Source organism: Muntiacus reevesi, chromosome 1 (assembly GCF_963930625.1).
Source record: "Muntiacus reevesi chromosome 1, mMunRee1.1, whole genome shotgun sequence".
In the NCBI taxonomy this organism is placed as follows: domain Eukaryota; kingdom Metazoa; phylum Chordata; class Mammalia; order Artiodactyla; family Cervidae; genus Muntiacus; species Muntiacus reevesi.
The window spans coordinates 70691420-70706665 of NC_089249.1; the positions used below are offsets into that span (position 1 = coordinate 70691420).

The window sequence follows — 15246 nt, forward strand, 5'->3', positions numbered from 1 at the left end:
AAACTCATTTGAGAAATAATTTATTGCATGAAAGTACTACTATAAAATACATTAAAAGATTAAGGTCATAACTTATTATGCGTAGTCTTAAAACTCTCATGAGGATTCAGGGCACTGTTAGCTGAATGGGAAAAAGAGATGAAGCTGTCAATTGTACACGGGAATAATCTCACTCCTGTATATAAAAATGCAACAGAAGTAACTCCCACTCTTTCTTTTTCCAATTGTGTACTATATAACTCCCACAAATGCTGATTCTGAGTGATGAAGATCCTCAAGTAATACTAATACTGAAAAAAAAAGTGAAAGAAAGTGAAGTGAACTCACTCAGTCGGGTCTGACTCTTTGCGACTCCATGGACTGTAGCCTACCAGGTTCCTCAGTCCATGGGATTTTCCAGGCAAGAATACTGGAGTGGGTTGCCATTTCCTTCTCCAGGAGATCTTCCCAACCCAGGGATTGAACCTGGGTCTCCCGCATTGTAGGCAGACGTTTTACCATCTGAACCACTGGGGAAGTCCCACTGAAAAAGTTTTCAATAATACTTCAACTGGCTGAAGTATCTTCATCACCAGATAAAGCAGAATTCTGAAAAAAAGCAAAAAAAAAAAACCAAAACAAAACAAAAACCAAAAAAAAAAAACCCACCATGGAAGAAAAGATTCATCATATCAATAACTAAAAGAAATTCTCTGATGCATTAAGGTAACTCAGGGTATAGTAATTTACCTTACCTGCAAATGAAATCTGGAAATGCTGAACTTGAAATATACCAACAATACAGATCACCACTGAGAAGATGACAATGGTTTCCCCTAAACCGGACAGCAAAAGCAGGAAGGAGGAAAAAAACCCAGTCACATTTTAGAGACTTCAGATTTAAAAAATGACCCATATAATTTGACAGGAAAACTTTTAAGAAATAAGAAATATCTTAAGGGACAAAAGGGTACAGAAGATGAAAATCAGTTGAGGGCAAAAAATGTGATATAAAGCTTGAAGGACTTAGCAGGGACTTAAACAAATGGATACACAGAAGAAACTCTAAATTGTGTGTAAAAGGAAAACAGATGATGCTGAGATGGCAGAAGATTGTGCCAGGAAGCCATTTTCACAGATTTCTCTTCAATCTAAGGGAGGTATAAATGCCCATTTCTTAGGAACAATTGAGATCTATCCCCTTTTATATGATCATTTTTCTTACACATCAGAGTTGAAAAATACCAAAGGTATGAGTCCAGCTGAGGAGGGGGAAAACTATACATCTGAAAATTAAAGTTCAGATAAGCACAAAAGCCATCAAAAAATGATTTTTATTTCAATTTGCTAAATTAAAAGCATACAATGACCTAAACGCATCCCTTTAGACTCCTTTTCTTGCAAAAACCAAACGATGGTATAAAAGGAGCATTTCTGAGGTTTGAACAAAGTAACAGAGCAGAACCTTAAGAAAAGCTTCATTGAACTTTCTTTAAAACTTTTTTTTAACCCCCTGAAACCATTCAATATCACCAATGCCATAAAAAAAAACCCCTGGCCAACAATCATCTATAAAGCTGTTTTTAAAATGGCCATCCTCTCTCCTTGACCAACCTTACCACCTTCAACCAGATGGCTTGATCCCATTCTCTCTCCCCAAAGAAAAATCACATAAAAATTACACCAAGAGGATTCATTATGAGGATAAGCTATACGAAACTGTCTCTAAAGAGTAACGCACATTTCCAGTCGTTTCGTCACCTGTAGATAACCAGCCTTCTGGCTGCCTGAACAGCTCAGCCAACTCCTGAAGGAAAGTGGGGTGGAGAAAGGTCCTCAGTAAAGGTTGTCGGTGTTGGTGCTCCGAGGTGTCTTGATCTTCTCGATGTTTTTGAGGATTACATCATGCAAAGTGGCATACTGGTTCCGTACGTGGAGCAGGATCTGGCGCACACTCAGGTACTCATTTTCGTCGACCTCCGCTACGGTGCGGCGATAATCTTCCACCTGGGGGTATTTCACAATCTTGGATACCAGCTTGGCCCGGGTGTTGTAGTAGGTGGAGAAGCGGCGTAGATAGGAGGCTGCTGTGCTCTCCACGGTCCACAGCTGGTCCACGGTGTCTTCCTGGATGGACACTCCGAAGTTGTTGCCGTCCTCCACCTTCGGGATGAGCAGCTGCACCCACATCCGCACCGTGTTGCATTTCTCTCTCAGCAGCTCGATCTCAGGCTTTACACGCTCAATCAACTCCACCAGATGCTGGTTGCTTCGCAGAAGCTGTCCCTCGCCGCTGGGCAGTGCTAGTACCTTGATGGAGGGCTGCGTCTGCAGAGGCAGCGGGTCCCGGTTGGGCCCATCACCAGCAGTGTCTGGGGCGATGAGGCTCTCTGGGGCTGGCACTGAACGGATTCTGGACAAGTCTTGCAGGCGGAGCTCCTGGACCCGACTATCTAGCTCCGACAGCTTCTGAGGGAAGAAGGTGGACACTAGATCCTCGGCCTCCTGGGCGATGCGGGCCCGAAATGAATCTACTTTCCCCTGCATGTCCTGCTCTAGCTTCAGCGAAGAAGCCATGACCGCCAGGGGCGTCGAATGTTGGAGCGGATACAGGTTTGGGCTTCCGGTGCCACCGCCAACTCCCAACAGACCAGGGCCCGCTGGGCCGAAGTGACGTCCCAGGGTCCCTGCAGACTGGCACGTGGTGGAGGCGGAGCCGCACGCTGACCACTCCCGATGGCGCCCTGGCCACATGTGTGTAGGTGGGGAGGGGGCCCAGCCGGATCTAGTCATCTGGGCGGCCCATCCCCCATTTACTGGCCCCCCATGGGCTGGAAGACAGTTCCAAAGAAAATCGTTAAACTTAAGCTGTGAAGACGGAGGTCAAGGAAATCCACAGTCCTTAGATCCAGAATACACGATCTCTTTTGAAAGTCACCGCACGAAATGGGCTCCCAAGAGCAAGGCTCACTTCTGAAGAACCTTAAATCACATCTTTACAGGTAATCTGAGACTATCCATGCTTTCCCCTTAGAAAGTCAGAGGGCTTCCCTGGTGGCTCAGTCGGTAAAGAATCTGCCCACAATGTGGAAGACGCAGGTTCGATCCCTGGGTTGGGAGGATCCCTTGGAGGAGGGCACGGCAACCCACTCCAGTATTCTTGCCTGGAGAATCCCCATGGACAAAGGAGCCTGGTGGGCTACAGTCCACGGGGTTGCAAAGAGTCGGACACGACTGAGCAACTAAGCATACATAGGAAGTCAGAAGCGAGTTCACTATTATATTTTTAATCAAGTTAGAAAACTTCTGAGCTCTTCTATGGCTTACTTCATATAATTTTTAATTTAAATCACAAATGTTAAGTTACAGAACTTTTCTTAAAATTCATTTTGGTGAATAATTACTGTTGAATCTAGACTGTAGATTAAAGTAACAGATTTCCTGAATTTGATAAGTGTATGGTGCTTACAGAGGTTAATATCCTTGTTTTTAGGAAGCACACACTATAGTATTAAGGGATAATGTGGTATGATGTATTTTACCTATTCTCAGATGGTTCAGAAAAAGAGTGTGTATGTTTGTCAGTGTGTGCATTTGTATAGAGAATGAGAATGCTGAAGCATGTGGAGAAATGATAAAAATTGATGACTCTGTATAGATTGTATGAGAGATCAGTATTAGTCTTATAAATTCTCTGTAAGTTTCAACTTAATTCAAAATAAGTGAAAAAACTACCTTTTCCTTAAAGGTTTCTGGAATCATAAAGACAAATCCTATAGCCTTCTAAACTTTCACCCTATTTATTTATATTCATTTTCTTTTCCCTGAAATATTTTCCTTTTGTTCTTTGCAACCCACAGAGTAAAATCCATGCCACTCACTTTTATTCTAAAATTATTGAAGTTTAGGGTTTTTTTTTTTTTTTAAAGGATTATTCTAAAGATGCTATAGTATAGTTTCAAATGTAATTGTCACTTCGGTCAGGTTGTAAACTCCTTCAGGACAGGAGCCAAGTTTTAATTCATTTCCTTTACAGGTGCTCAATACATGCCTGATGAAATAATCTTGACATAGTAAGATTTTAGCTAACTAGAACTTCAGAAAATCTAGAACCAAAAGGAAAATATCAACAAGACAAATACGTTGTTACAGGTTGGGTCCCCCAGTAAGCAGAGAAGTTGCTTACTGGAAGTTTATTGGGGAGTGTTCCTAAGATAAACACCTATGGAAAGGAAGAGACAGAACTGGGAGACGCTGGACTTCAGTGCAGTCTCAGAGCCATGACGGACCCCATGGGGAGCTGGGAAGTGCCCTTTGGGGGTATCTTGAGATGGGGTCAAGGCAGTTCTGAAGAGGGCTCTTTGGCGGCAGGACTTCTTGCAGTTGGGAAATAAAAACTTAAGTTCTGAGGAGGGATCTGGGGAGCACATCACAGCTTCAACTATATATGTAAGACACTAAGATACCATAATCTAAATGGAAAAAAAATACCTCATTGGGGGTGGTGATGGGGTTGAAGAGAAGCATCAAGAAAGTCTAAGAAAGTAAAATTAACATGGTGATAGTTTTAGATGTGGCAAGATGAGAAAAAGCAGAATTCAGTATTATGCAAGTTTTTTTGGCTTAGATAAATAATTTCTATTTATACTTACAGTAAACCTCTCCTAAGAGGTGATTTAGATAGACATACATTTTTTACACACACATATTTACATTCAAGTTATGAGAATTTAGATAGAGCTGTCAAACAGAAAAGAAAAAGCAGATCTTGAAACATGACCACAATTTCACAAATGTTGATTTTCTTCATAACTTTGGCTATAAAAGATTACAATAGGGCCAGCATGGAAATTCCTTTTTGTACCAATAACATCCTCAAAGGTATCAATAAACATGGTTTAACAAATGGTTATTCTGTTTTCAAAGAGAAAACATTTCTAGCTGCTTTTCTGCTTTAACTAAAGCATAGTTGCTTTACACTGCTCTGTCAGTTTCTGCTGGACGGCACAGTGAATCAGCCATACATATGCATATATCCCCTCTCTTCCAATTGCTGTTTTAAAAAAGGAGAGAAGTTTTTTTCTGTTTATAAGTGATTAATGTAGCCATTTATATGAAATTATTTACTTGTCTAATGGTAAAATATAAAATCCTTTGGGGGATTCAACTACTCTTTTTTCTGATGTGATCTAAGAATTTTATTTATTTGTAATGTTTTCTGGTCTTGTTAATCAAAGTAGCAGTTGTACGAAAGTAACAGCTTCTAATTGTTCTTCTGCGATCAACCATCAGCGGTCAGCTATGAAGACTGTTTAATGCACTTGCATGCCTTGAGTTGACCCATGAAATTAACACTGAGTGTTAATAGGTGGAGGAAGGCTAGGGACAGCTGTAGAGAGTGTTGTCTCATTCAGGCCAGTTTCTCCTTTCTCCACAGCCCAGTGGGGTTCATCACGAACTGAAGCCAATAACAGACACCCCACTCGTCTTTTAGGAATACCAACAGATCTATGGATTGATTTGTCCTTTAAATATCTTCCAAATCTGAAACTATGCCCTGTGAAGATGGGATTCTGTGGTGCTAAGTATAAGTTCCATTTACAAAACTAAACAACTGTTGTTGTATCAACTATTAGAGACAACTGTAAGCTTGAGATATGGATTGAAATTTAATCTTTCAAAATACGCTTTTTTCGCCCACTGATTTCTGTCTATGAAAGTTAGAAGAAATATCATCAGTGGGGCTAAATCTAGATAATCTTAAGACTCTGGTGGGTGATAATATTTATGCCTTTATAAAATTCTTGCAACTCTGGGTTGCAATGGATCTTATGTTATCTAGACCAAATGGTTTCATTTACCACATGTGAATATCCCCAAGTGAGCAATTTCTAGGCCTGGGAAATATATTGCGTCCTCTTCCTTCCTTCTTCCTAGACTGCTGTAAGTAAAGGTACAGAAATAAACGGTGTGCAGTGCCTTTTGGTCAGAATCAAGTCTCCACATCTAACATGACCATGGCTTTAAATGAAGTGAGAGGAAGTGAACGTGTTAAATCACTTAGTCATGTCTCTTTGCGACCCCGTTGAAGCCTGCCAGGCTTCTCTGTCCATGGAATTCTCCAGGCAAGAATACTGGAGTGGGTTGCCATGCCCTTCTCCAGGGGATCTTCCCAACCCAAGGATCAAACCTGGGTCTCCTGCATTGCAGGCAGATTCTCTACTGTCTGCACCACCAGGGAAGTCAAGTTGGCAATATAGCATTGTGGTTCAAGTTTGAAGTTAGTCATGTTCAGATCTTAGCTCCGCTACTCACTGTGACCCTGGTTAAGTTATCTAACCTCTCTGTGCTTCATTTTCTTCATCTGTAATAACAGCTATAAAATTATTTTGAGGATTAAATTAGTTAATACATGTAAAGAGTTTAGCAGAGGGCCTAGAATATAGTAATTGTTCAATAAATGTTAGCTATTATGAAGGAGGGTTTATCAACAGTCCAAAATCTCCCTTTACTCCTTGGAGTAGAATGGTGTATTCTAGACAAACAAAACAAGATACAGTTTTCTTGTTCACTGTCTTATTATTTAGCAGTGATGACTACACAGTTGAATATAAGTATCTTTTTTAATGGCTTGAATTTCTCAGACCACCAGTATTTAGAGTCCATATCACAGAGGGTATAGGTGAAGTAAGCACAAAGGTTTATTGGCTACCTTGACTGAAAACTGTGTTTCTAAATAGAACCCCTTCTTGCAAAAACCATGTCTTCAGCAAGTTCACATTATTCTTATCTTCAGTTCAGTTCAGTTCAGTTGCTCAGTCATGTCTGACTCTTTGCAACCCCATGAACCGCAGCACACCAGGCCTCCCTGTCCATCACCAACTCCCGGACTCCACCCAAATCCATTTCCATTGAATCAGTGATGCCATCCAACCATCTCATCCTCTGTCGTCCCCTTCTCCTCCTGCCCCCAATCCCTCCCAGCATCAGGGTCTTTTCAAATGAGTCAGGTCTTCGCATCAGTGGCCAAAGTATTGGAGTTGCAGCTTCAAGATCAGTCCTTCCAATGAACACCCAGGACTGATCTCCTTCAGGATGGACTGGCTGGATCTCCTTTCAGTCCAACGGACTCCCAAGAGTCTTCTCCAACATCACAGTTCAAAAGCATCAATTTTTCGGCACTCAGTTTTCTTTACAGTCCAACTCTCACATCCACACATGACCACTGGAAAAACCACAGCCTTGACTAGATGGACCTTTGTTGGCAAAGTAATGTCTCTGTTTTTAATATGATGTCTAGGTTGGGTCATAACTTTCCTTCCAAGGAGTAAGTGTCTTTTAATTTCATGGCTGCAATCACCATCTGCAGTGATTTTGGAGCCCAGAAAAATAGAGTCAGTCACTGTTTCCCCATCTATTTGCCATGAAGAGATGGGACCAGATGCCATGATCTTACTTTTCTGAATGTTGAGCTTTTAAGCCAACTTTTTCACTGTCCTCTTTCACTTTCATCAAGAGACTCTTTAGTTCTTCACTTTCTGCCATAACGGTGGTGTCATCTGCATATCCGAGGTTATTGATATTTTTCCTGGCAATCTTGATTCCAGCTTGTGCTTCCTTCAGCCCAGCATTTCTCATGATGTACTCTGCATATAAGTTAAATAAGCAGGGTGACAATATACAGTCTTGACATACAAATTACATAATTGGGATAGTTTGGAGACAGTGATGTCTACTTTCAAGGGTCCTTAAAATCACTGATTTTAACAAAAGTCCACTGATTTTCAGGTCCTAGATTCTTGACTTTTTAAGGTGCTATGGCCAGTGACTCTCCATCCAAGTCACTGATAGCTTCCTTGTTTATCATTACTGATGCCTGCATCAGTAATGTACTGGATGACTTCCCTGGTGATATAAAGGATAAGAATATGCCTGCCAATGCAGGGGACATGTGTTGGATCCCTGTTTCAGAAGGATTGATTCCACATGCTATGAAGCAACTAAGCCCATATACCACAACTACTGAGCCCACGTTCTAGGGCCTGCAAGCTGCAACTACTGAGCCTGTATGTTGCAACTACTGAGGCCTGTGTTCCCAGCGCCTGTGCTCCACAATGAGAAGCCACTGCAATGAGAAGCCCGTGCACCACAACAAAGAGTAGTCCCTGCTCATTGCAACTACAGAAAGCATGCAGCAACGAGGACCCAGTGCAGTCAAAAATAAATTAATTAAAAAAAATAATGTACTGGATGAACAATTAATCTTCTATTTCAGTATTTTTCAAACTGAAGTCCACTGGTTCCCTATAATTATTTATGTGCCTTCATTTTGATGATAAATTAACTGATGTAAGCATATTCTGGATCATGTTATAACTGCCATGTGATCTGGGCCCAGCAGTTACATTTTTATGATTATGATAGTACCAAGAGGAGCCTATTAGGTGGTGTTGGTTTAGTTGCTAAGTTATGTCCAACTCTTGCAACCCCATGGACTGTAGCCCACCAGGCTCCTCTGTCCATGGGATTTCCCAGGCGGGAATAATGGAGTAGGCTGCCATTTCCTTCTGAGAAAGGAGCCTATTAGGTATGATTATCCTTTTTTCCCTTCTCCCAAATAACTGTTAATCCAATAGAGCAAAAGGTTTTCTTAGTGGCTCAAGTAGAGAACACCTGTGGGAGAATTAATTGGGATTAATAATATGGAAATGTTTAATTAAAAATTAAAAGCACTTGCACCATGAGAGTCAGTACTTCACTTATCAGTAGTTACTTACACAAGAACATGGTCTATGACATAAACTCATGTTGTTGATTTGAATTTTATTTTTGTAATATTTATATTTAATTTGTATATATTATATAATAGAATTATATTATTTTGGTTTAGTACTTGTAAACTAAAAGTAGGGGATGTTTTGAGTTTTATGCTTATATGTACTTAATAAACATAAGTCAATGCTGGCAGAGAATTTCTTCCTTTAGAAGTAAAAATCCTCTTCTAATGCCTTATGTGAACAATTCCAGAGTTATCTTCCTGAAATATGTTTTTGATCAGATTTCTCTCAAATTCCTTAAGCATAGCCTACAAGTTCTTTCATGACCTGTTTCCTGCCATCTTTTATTTCCCAGAACCAACTCTACATTCCAATAACATGTCCTATACTTTTACATATTCATCTTTCTCTGTGTAAAATGCCACACTGCATCATTTTTCTCTCACTCTCTGTCTTACTCATCTTGCTATGATCAACTCAAGAACTTTTCCTGATACTGCCTGCTTCCTTGTTAAATGAAGTTAGTTCTTCTGGCACAGGTTAAATAGTATAAGATCTATCTCATAAAGCTGTTTAAAGGATTAAATGAAATAACATATAAAGCATCTAGGATAATAAATTCTTCATAAATAGTAGTTTTATTTATATATTAAAGTATTCTGCATGTATCTCTTTTATAGTTCCTATCACAGTATTGTAAGTTTGGATTTACATGTCACTTTTCTCCACCATAAGTTCTTTGAGGATAAGCATTTTAGTTCTTTGAGTTCTGTGTGCCAGGTAACAGTAAGTGTTCAATGAATATTTACTGAATAAATTAATGAAGGAAGTAGAATAAAATTTATCAGACAGGACCTAACTAGCAAAAGAGATGAGATTCTCAAGCAACTGATTTTTTTCTTTTTCCCCTGAAAAATTGCTGAACCATCCTACATCAAATAAAAATCCATTTTAGAGATCTAACAGTGGTCTTCTGGGCTGAACTCTTTAGGGATTTATAGGGAAAGTAGGAAATATATTTCTTTTTTCTCCCATCAACAGCATGCAGAGTTTTACATTCTGCTTTTGACTTTGGTAATATGCCAGAATTCTACCAATCACAGTATTGCTTAGTTCTAAAAAGGAGCTCTTACATAAATATCTGGAGTTGGTGCTTTAGAACAGTAGTTATGCATTACTACGTGTTTGTGCAAAATGAACATATCAGGGAGTACTAGAGAGGTACGCACACAAGGAATACGGGTGGTGCTGGCTCTGACTCATGCTCCTACTGTTTACTTATAGCTTCTTATTAGTATGGGATTTGTTTTATTTGGCAAATATACAAGATTTCACTGACTGACAGAGGAAGATGTAAGAAAATGCCCAAGCATAAAACTTCTATAGCTGAATAATAATCTGTAACTCTGTGCTATATCAACAGACTCCCCAGGGGCCGGTGAAAGCTGAAACCACTCCAGAATTACAAATTTCATGAGCTGCAGACTTCACTGCTAGAAGTAAAGTAGTGGTTAACTAAAGATTTTATTCTTCCACAGACACTTCCATTTATAAATGCTAAATTCACTGGCTGGGGCTAAATTTTTTGATTAGTATATAATATATGTATGATGAGTTTCTAATTTCTGTAAATAATTTTCACCAGCAGAAAGAGTCAAATGTACATTTCAAAAACCAAGCCAAAGAATGTATATGCTTCAACCTGAAAAAATGTATTTTCTTTATGTTCATTTAAAATTACTCTGTCCTCTCACTTTGATTTTTCTTCTTAACCCTTATCACAAACTGAAATTCTATTACATATTTTCTATTTGTTGTTTCCAGTCTCTAGAACATAAAATCAAGGGCTTTTTTTGTTTTGTTTATTGGAGTCTTCACAGTGAGAACAGCTTGGAACATAATGGCTCCCCAATAAATATTTTGTTGGCTGAATGACAGTAAAGTTGTTTAAATCTCTTGATTTAAATAATTGAGACTAACTGCATTTGAAAAAACTTTTAAATTATGAAAGTAAGGTAATTATTCAAGTAGTCGTAACTTAGTATGAATAAAGTTTAAAACCTTAAATATCTGAAGAAAAAACATTTTATGTTATGATGATCTCTCGTATTTATGTTTTCTCTTAAAGAGCAACAAAAGAGGCACTACTTGTTTTAAAAAATTTGAATTTTGGTATTTATCACTTCCATTTACCTTCTTAAAATATATGTTTTTTACAAGATGAAAAGATTCATATTTTGATAGATGGAAAATATAACTCCTTAGCTTTCTATTTTCAACTCGGGTCAACTACACCAAATTGCAGTGAAGTTAAAAAAAATACAGATAAAAACAATTGAATTTGGATTTATTTTGGTTCTAGTAAATATTTTGCTTAAGGAGATACTATGCTTTCTGAATGTAACCTGAACACAAAATTGGTAAAATAATTCTAGGAGGATAATAGTTTTCAAAAAGCTTAGCAATCATATATTCACAGAAATTAGGTTGATCACTTCTTTTTGTATGGTAAGTAATACATATACTTATTTTACTAAAAAATATGCAAGATAAACTCCATTGCTAAAAAGCTGACCCCAAAACCTCAGTCTTAAGTTGTTTCATCAGAATAGACTTGAACTATTTATAATCAGAATTCAAATTATTTTATCATTAATTATTGATCTATTTAATAGCCTATGGTAGACTTCCCTGGTGGTCCAGTGACTAAAACTCTGAGCTCCCAATTCAGGGGGCCCATGTTTGATCCCTAGTCCGGGAACTGATTCCACATGCCGCAGCTAAGAGTTGGCATGCTATAACTAAAGACCCCACTAAGACCCAGTGCAACCAAATAAATAAATAAATATATATACATATATATATATATATATTACATGTATATATTTTTTAAAAACCTATGAGCTTCCATTATATATAAAAATGTCAGGTAACAGGTTTCATCTAAAAATGAACAACAAAATGAGAACTTTGTGCAGTAATGTCTATTAATCCTAAACCTATGCTGATGTTAACTGTTTCAAAAACTGTAGAAGATTTCATGTGTGCTATTGAAATTTATAGGAAAACAAGACTAGTTTTATGCTACAAATACGTAATATTTACTACATCTTCTGGATGACCTATCACATCCATACCAGGCATATGGTTCCTATCTGATATCAATATGGAAAGGTCAGATTAAAGATGACAGTTTCTTTTCACTTATCAGCTGATGTTACTAAAATCATCAAAATGAATGTGACACAGTCAATTTGAATAAATCCTAAAAACAGCAGAAAACCTGGAGTCTTCTGTTACTTTGTTTTCTGTCTGTCATGTAAGTATCTAGTTTCACAGGCATCACATGAAATGAACATGGAAATAGAATTAACTTAGGAAACCACTTTTTAAAAGACTCCTGTAAGAGACTATAGACTACTGAGGGAGAGTCTAGCTATCTTTCTGCTCGGAAGAGCTCTTCCTTTCAAATTACAATTCCCTTTACCCCCAAAAGGGATAAAGGGGAGGTCTAAATTATCTAAATAAAGCCTTCAAAAAACCTAATTAGATAATGGTTAGTAATATGAAAGTCACTGTTGTAAAATCTTGCAGATTTCACACTCTTTCCAATATGTTAGTTTTCTATCTGTTGCTGAATGATAATGGCAAAAAAATGAATCTTTATGGGGAGATGGGGGTGGTACGGGATCATGGATGACTGTGTTATATCTACTGAAAACAAACTCTCTCCCCTTGTCCTATGCATTTATAGGTTCTTCAAACTGTAGGCACAGGCTTCAAAGGTCAGTCCCCTGATGACAGAGAAACAGACGTATACTGAACACCTACTATGTGTTAAGCACTATTATAGTACCTGATTTTTTATATAAAATTTCTTAGCTGAAAAAGAGAGAATTATTACTATTACTGTATTAGAGACACTAAGGCTCTGAAAAGTATTTCCCTGAAATCTTTTGAGTTTGTAAGCAAGAGAACAATGCTGGTTGAAATCCAAATACATTTGACTCTAAAGCCCATGCTACATGATTTCCTACAAAAAAAAAAAAAAAAAGACTGTCTCAGCACTTCCAAAGTTATTTTCTCTACTACACTAAAAATTATGATGACTCATAACTGATTGGAAATTTTTTTTTCTTATTTCTGAATAAGGCTGCAGAGTGGTAAAGGATAAACTATCTATACCCTCGGTTACTTTTCTACTCTTTAAGCCAATGCCTAAAATATCTGTATGTGCATGTATATGCACATACATACACATATTCGTACATACATAATACATGTATTTTTAAAAGAATAATTCTAAGATCAAGTGCGATAGGTCTTTTTTACTAAAAAAGGGAGAAAAACATAGTAGATTAGACACAAAGTAGTAGACAGTTCTTTAAAAAACTATTCTTAGCTCCTCTTTCACTTACTTTTCTGTGTACTTCCTAGCACTGAGATCTGTATTGGCACATGTTATGTGTTTATTTCGTCTGGGCTCCAGAACCTTGGTTTGGCAATATCTTCTGCTACCCATTACACTTTTACTATAATTACCTACAGTATATGTTATGTTTCCAAAAGAGTATATAAATAACATTTCATTGGTTAAGTAGAAAGACAGGAAACTTGAGGTTTAAGGAGTTCAATCACAGGATACTGTTTTAAGAAGTTCCAGCAAAATGGACAACAAGAAAGTTTTAGGGATAACACAAAGAAAATAGCCTAGTATAGCTAAGCTGATAAAGAATCTGCCTGCAACACAGGAGACCCGCTTTGATTCCTGGGAAGGGAAGATCCCCTTTAGGAGGGATATGCTACCCTCTCCAGTATTCTTGGGCTTCCCGAGTGGCTCAGCTGGTAAAGAATTCACCTGTAATGTGGTAGAGAATCTGCCCACAATGTGGGAGACGTGGGTTCTATCCCTCAGTCAGGAAGATACGCTGGAGGAGGGCATGGTAACCCACTCCAGTATTCTTGCTTGGAGAATCCCCATGGACAGAGAAGCCTGGCAAACTACAGTCCATAGGGCTGCAAAGAGTTGGACATGACTCAGTGACTAAGCACATACCCTTTTAAGCTTGGCTTTCTTTTAATTCTTCTATTAAAAGCTACTGGACACGAGGAGAAAGAGTTTTTATTTAATTTTGTACTATATAAGATGATGGACACTCAACAGACTTAATGATAGTCATTTCACGATGTGTGTAAGTCAGACCATTATTGTGTACACCTTATGTGGTGCCGTGTGTCGATTTTATCCCAACAAAACTAGGAGGAAAAAACTATGAGATGAAAACACAGTATTGAATATTATACAGTACTGGATATCCACATGCAAAAAATGAACTTTGACCCATCCCTGTGTCATATACAAAAAGTACTTTAAAATGGATCACAGACCTACATGTAAAACCTAAAACTATAAAACTTCTAGAAGCAAATATGAGAAAATCTTTGTGACCTTGGGTTAGACAAAGATTTCTTAGAACCATAAAAATAAGGAAAAAGATGATAGGTTGGACTTCATCAAAATTAAGATTTCTGCTCTTTTAAAAACACTGGTAAGAAACTGAAAAGACAACAGACTGGGAGAAAATACATTCAAATCAGTAACTGACAAAGGAATTGTATCTAGAGTATTTAAGAACTCTCAAATCAATTATAGGAAAACAATTACAACCCAATTAAAAATGGGCAAAAGATCTAGACAGATACTTTAGCAAAGAAGATATATGGATGGCAAATAAGCACATGAAATGATGTTTAAAATTATTTGTCATTAGGGAAATATAATTAAAACCTGAGATCAGTCAGTTCAGTTTTTCAGTCGTGTCTGACTCTTTGCCACGTCATGGAGTGCAGCACGCCAGGCTTGCTTGTCCATTGCCAACTCCTGGAACTTACTCAAACTCAGGTCCATTGAGTCGGTGATGCCATCCAATAATCTCATCCTCTGTTGTCCACTTATCCTCCTGCCTTCAATCTTTCCCAGGGTCTTTTCAAATGAGTCAGTTCTTCACATCAGGTGGCCAAAATATTGGAGTTTCGACTTCAGCATCAGTTCTTCCAGTGAATATTCAGGACTGATTTCCTTTAGGATGGACTGGTTGGATCTCCTTGCAGTCCAAGGGAATCTCAAGAGTCTTCTCCAACACCACAGTTCAAAAGCATCAATTCTTCGGTGCTCAGCTTTCTTTGTAGTCCAACTCTCACATTCATACATAACTACTGGAAAAACCATAGCCTTGACTAGATGGACCTTTGTTGGCAAACTAATGTCTCTGCTTTTAATATGCTGTCTAGGTTGGTCACAGCTTTTCTTCCAAGGAGCAAGCGTCTTTTACTTTCATGGCTGCAATCACCATCTGCAGTGATTTTGGAGCCCAAGAAAATAAAGTCTCTTACTGTTTCCACTGTTTCCCCATCTATTTGCCATGAAGTGATGGGACCATAGCTTTAAGCCAACATTTTTACCCTCTTCTTTCAATTTCAACAAGAGGCT

The 15246-nt window shown here is 38.2% G+C and overlaps 1 protein-coding gene and 1 pseudogene across 2 annotated transcripts in view; both read right to left on the minus strand.

Annotated features, from left to right (window-relative positions):
• Positions 1–15246, minus strand: part of ATF6 (activating transcription factor 6) — a 239456-nt gene that overhangs the window by 95806 nt on the left and 128404 nt on the right. The window lies entirely within an intron of this gene.
• Positions 1816–2556, minus strand: LOC136160837 (proteasome activator complex subunit 3 pseudogene; annotated as a pseudogene).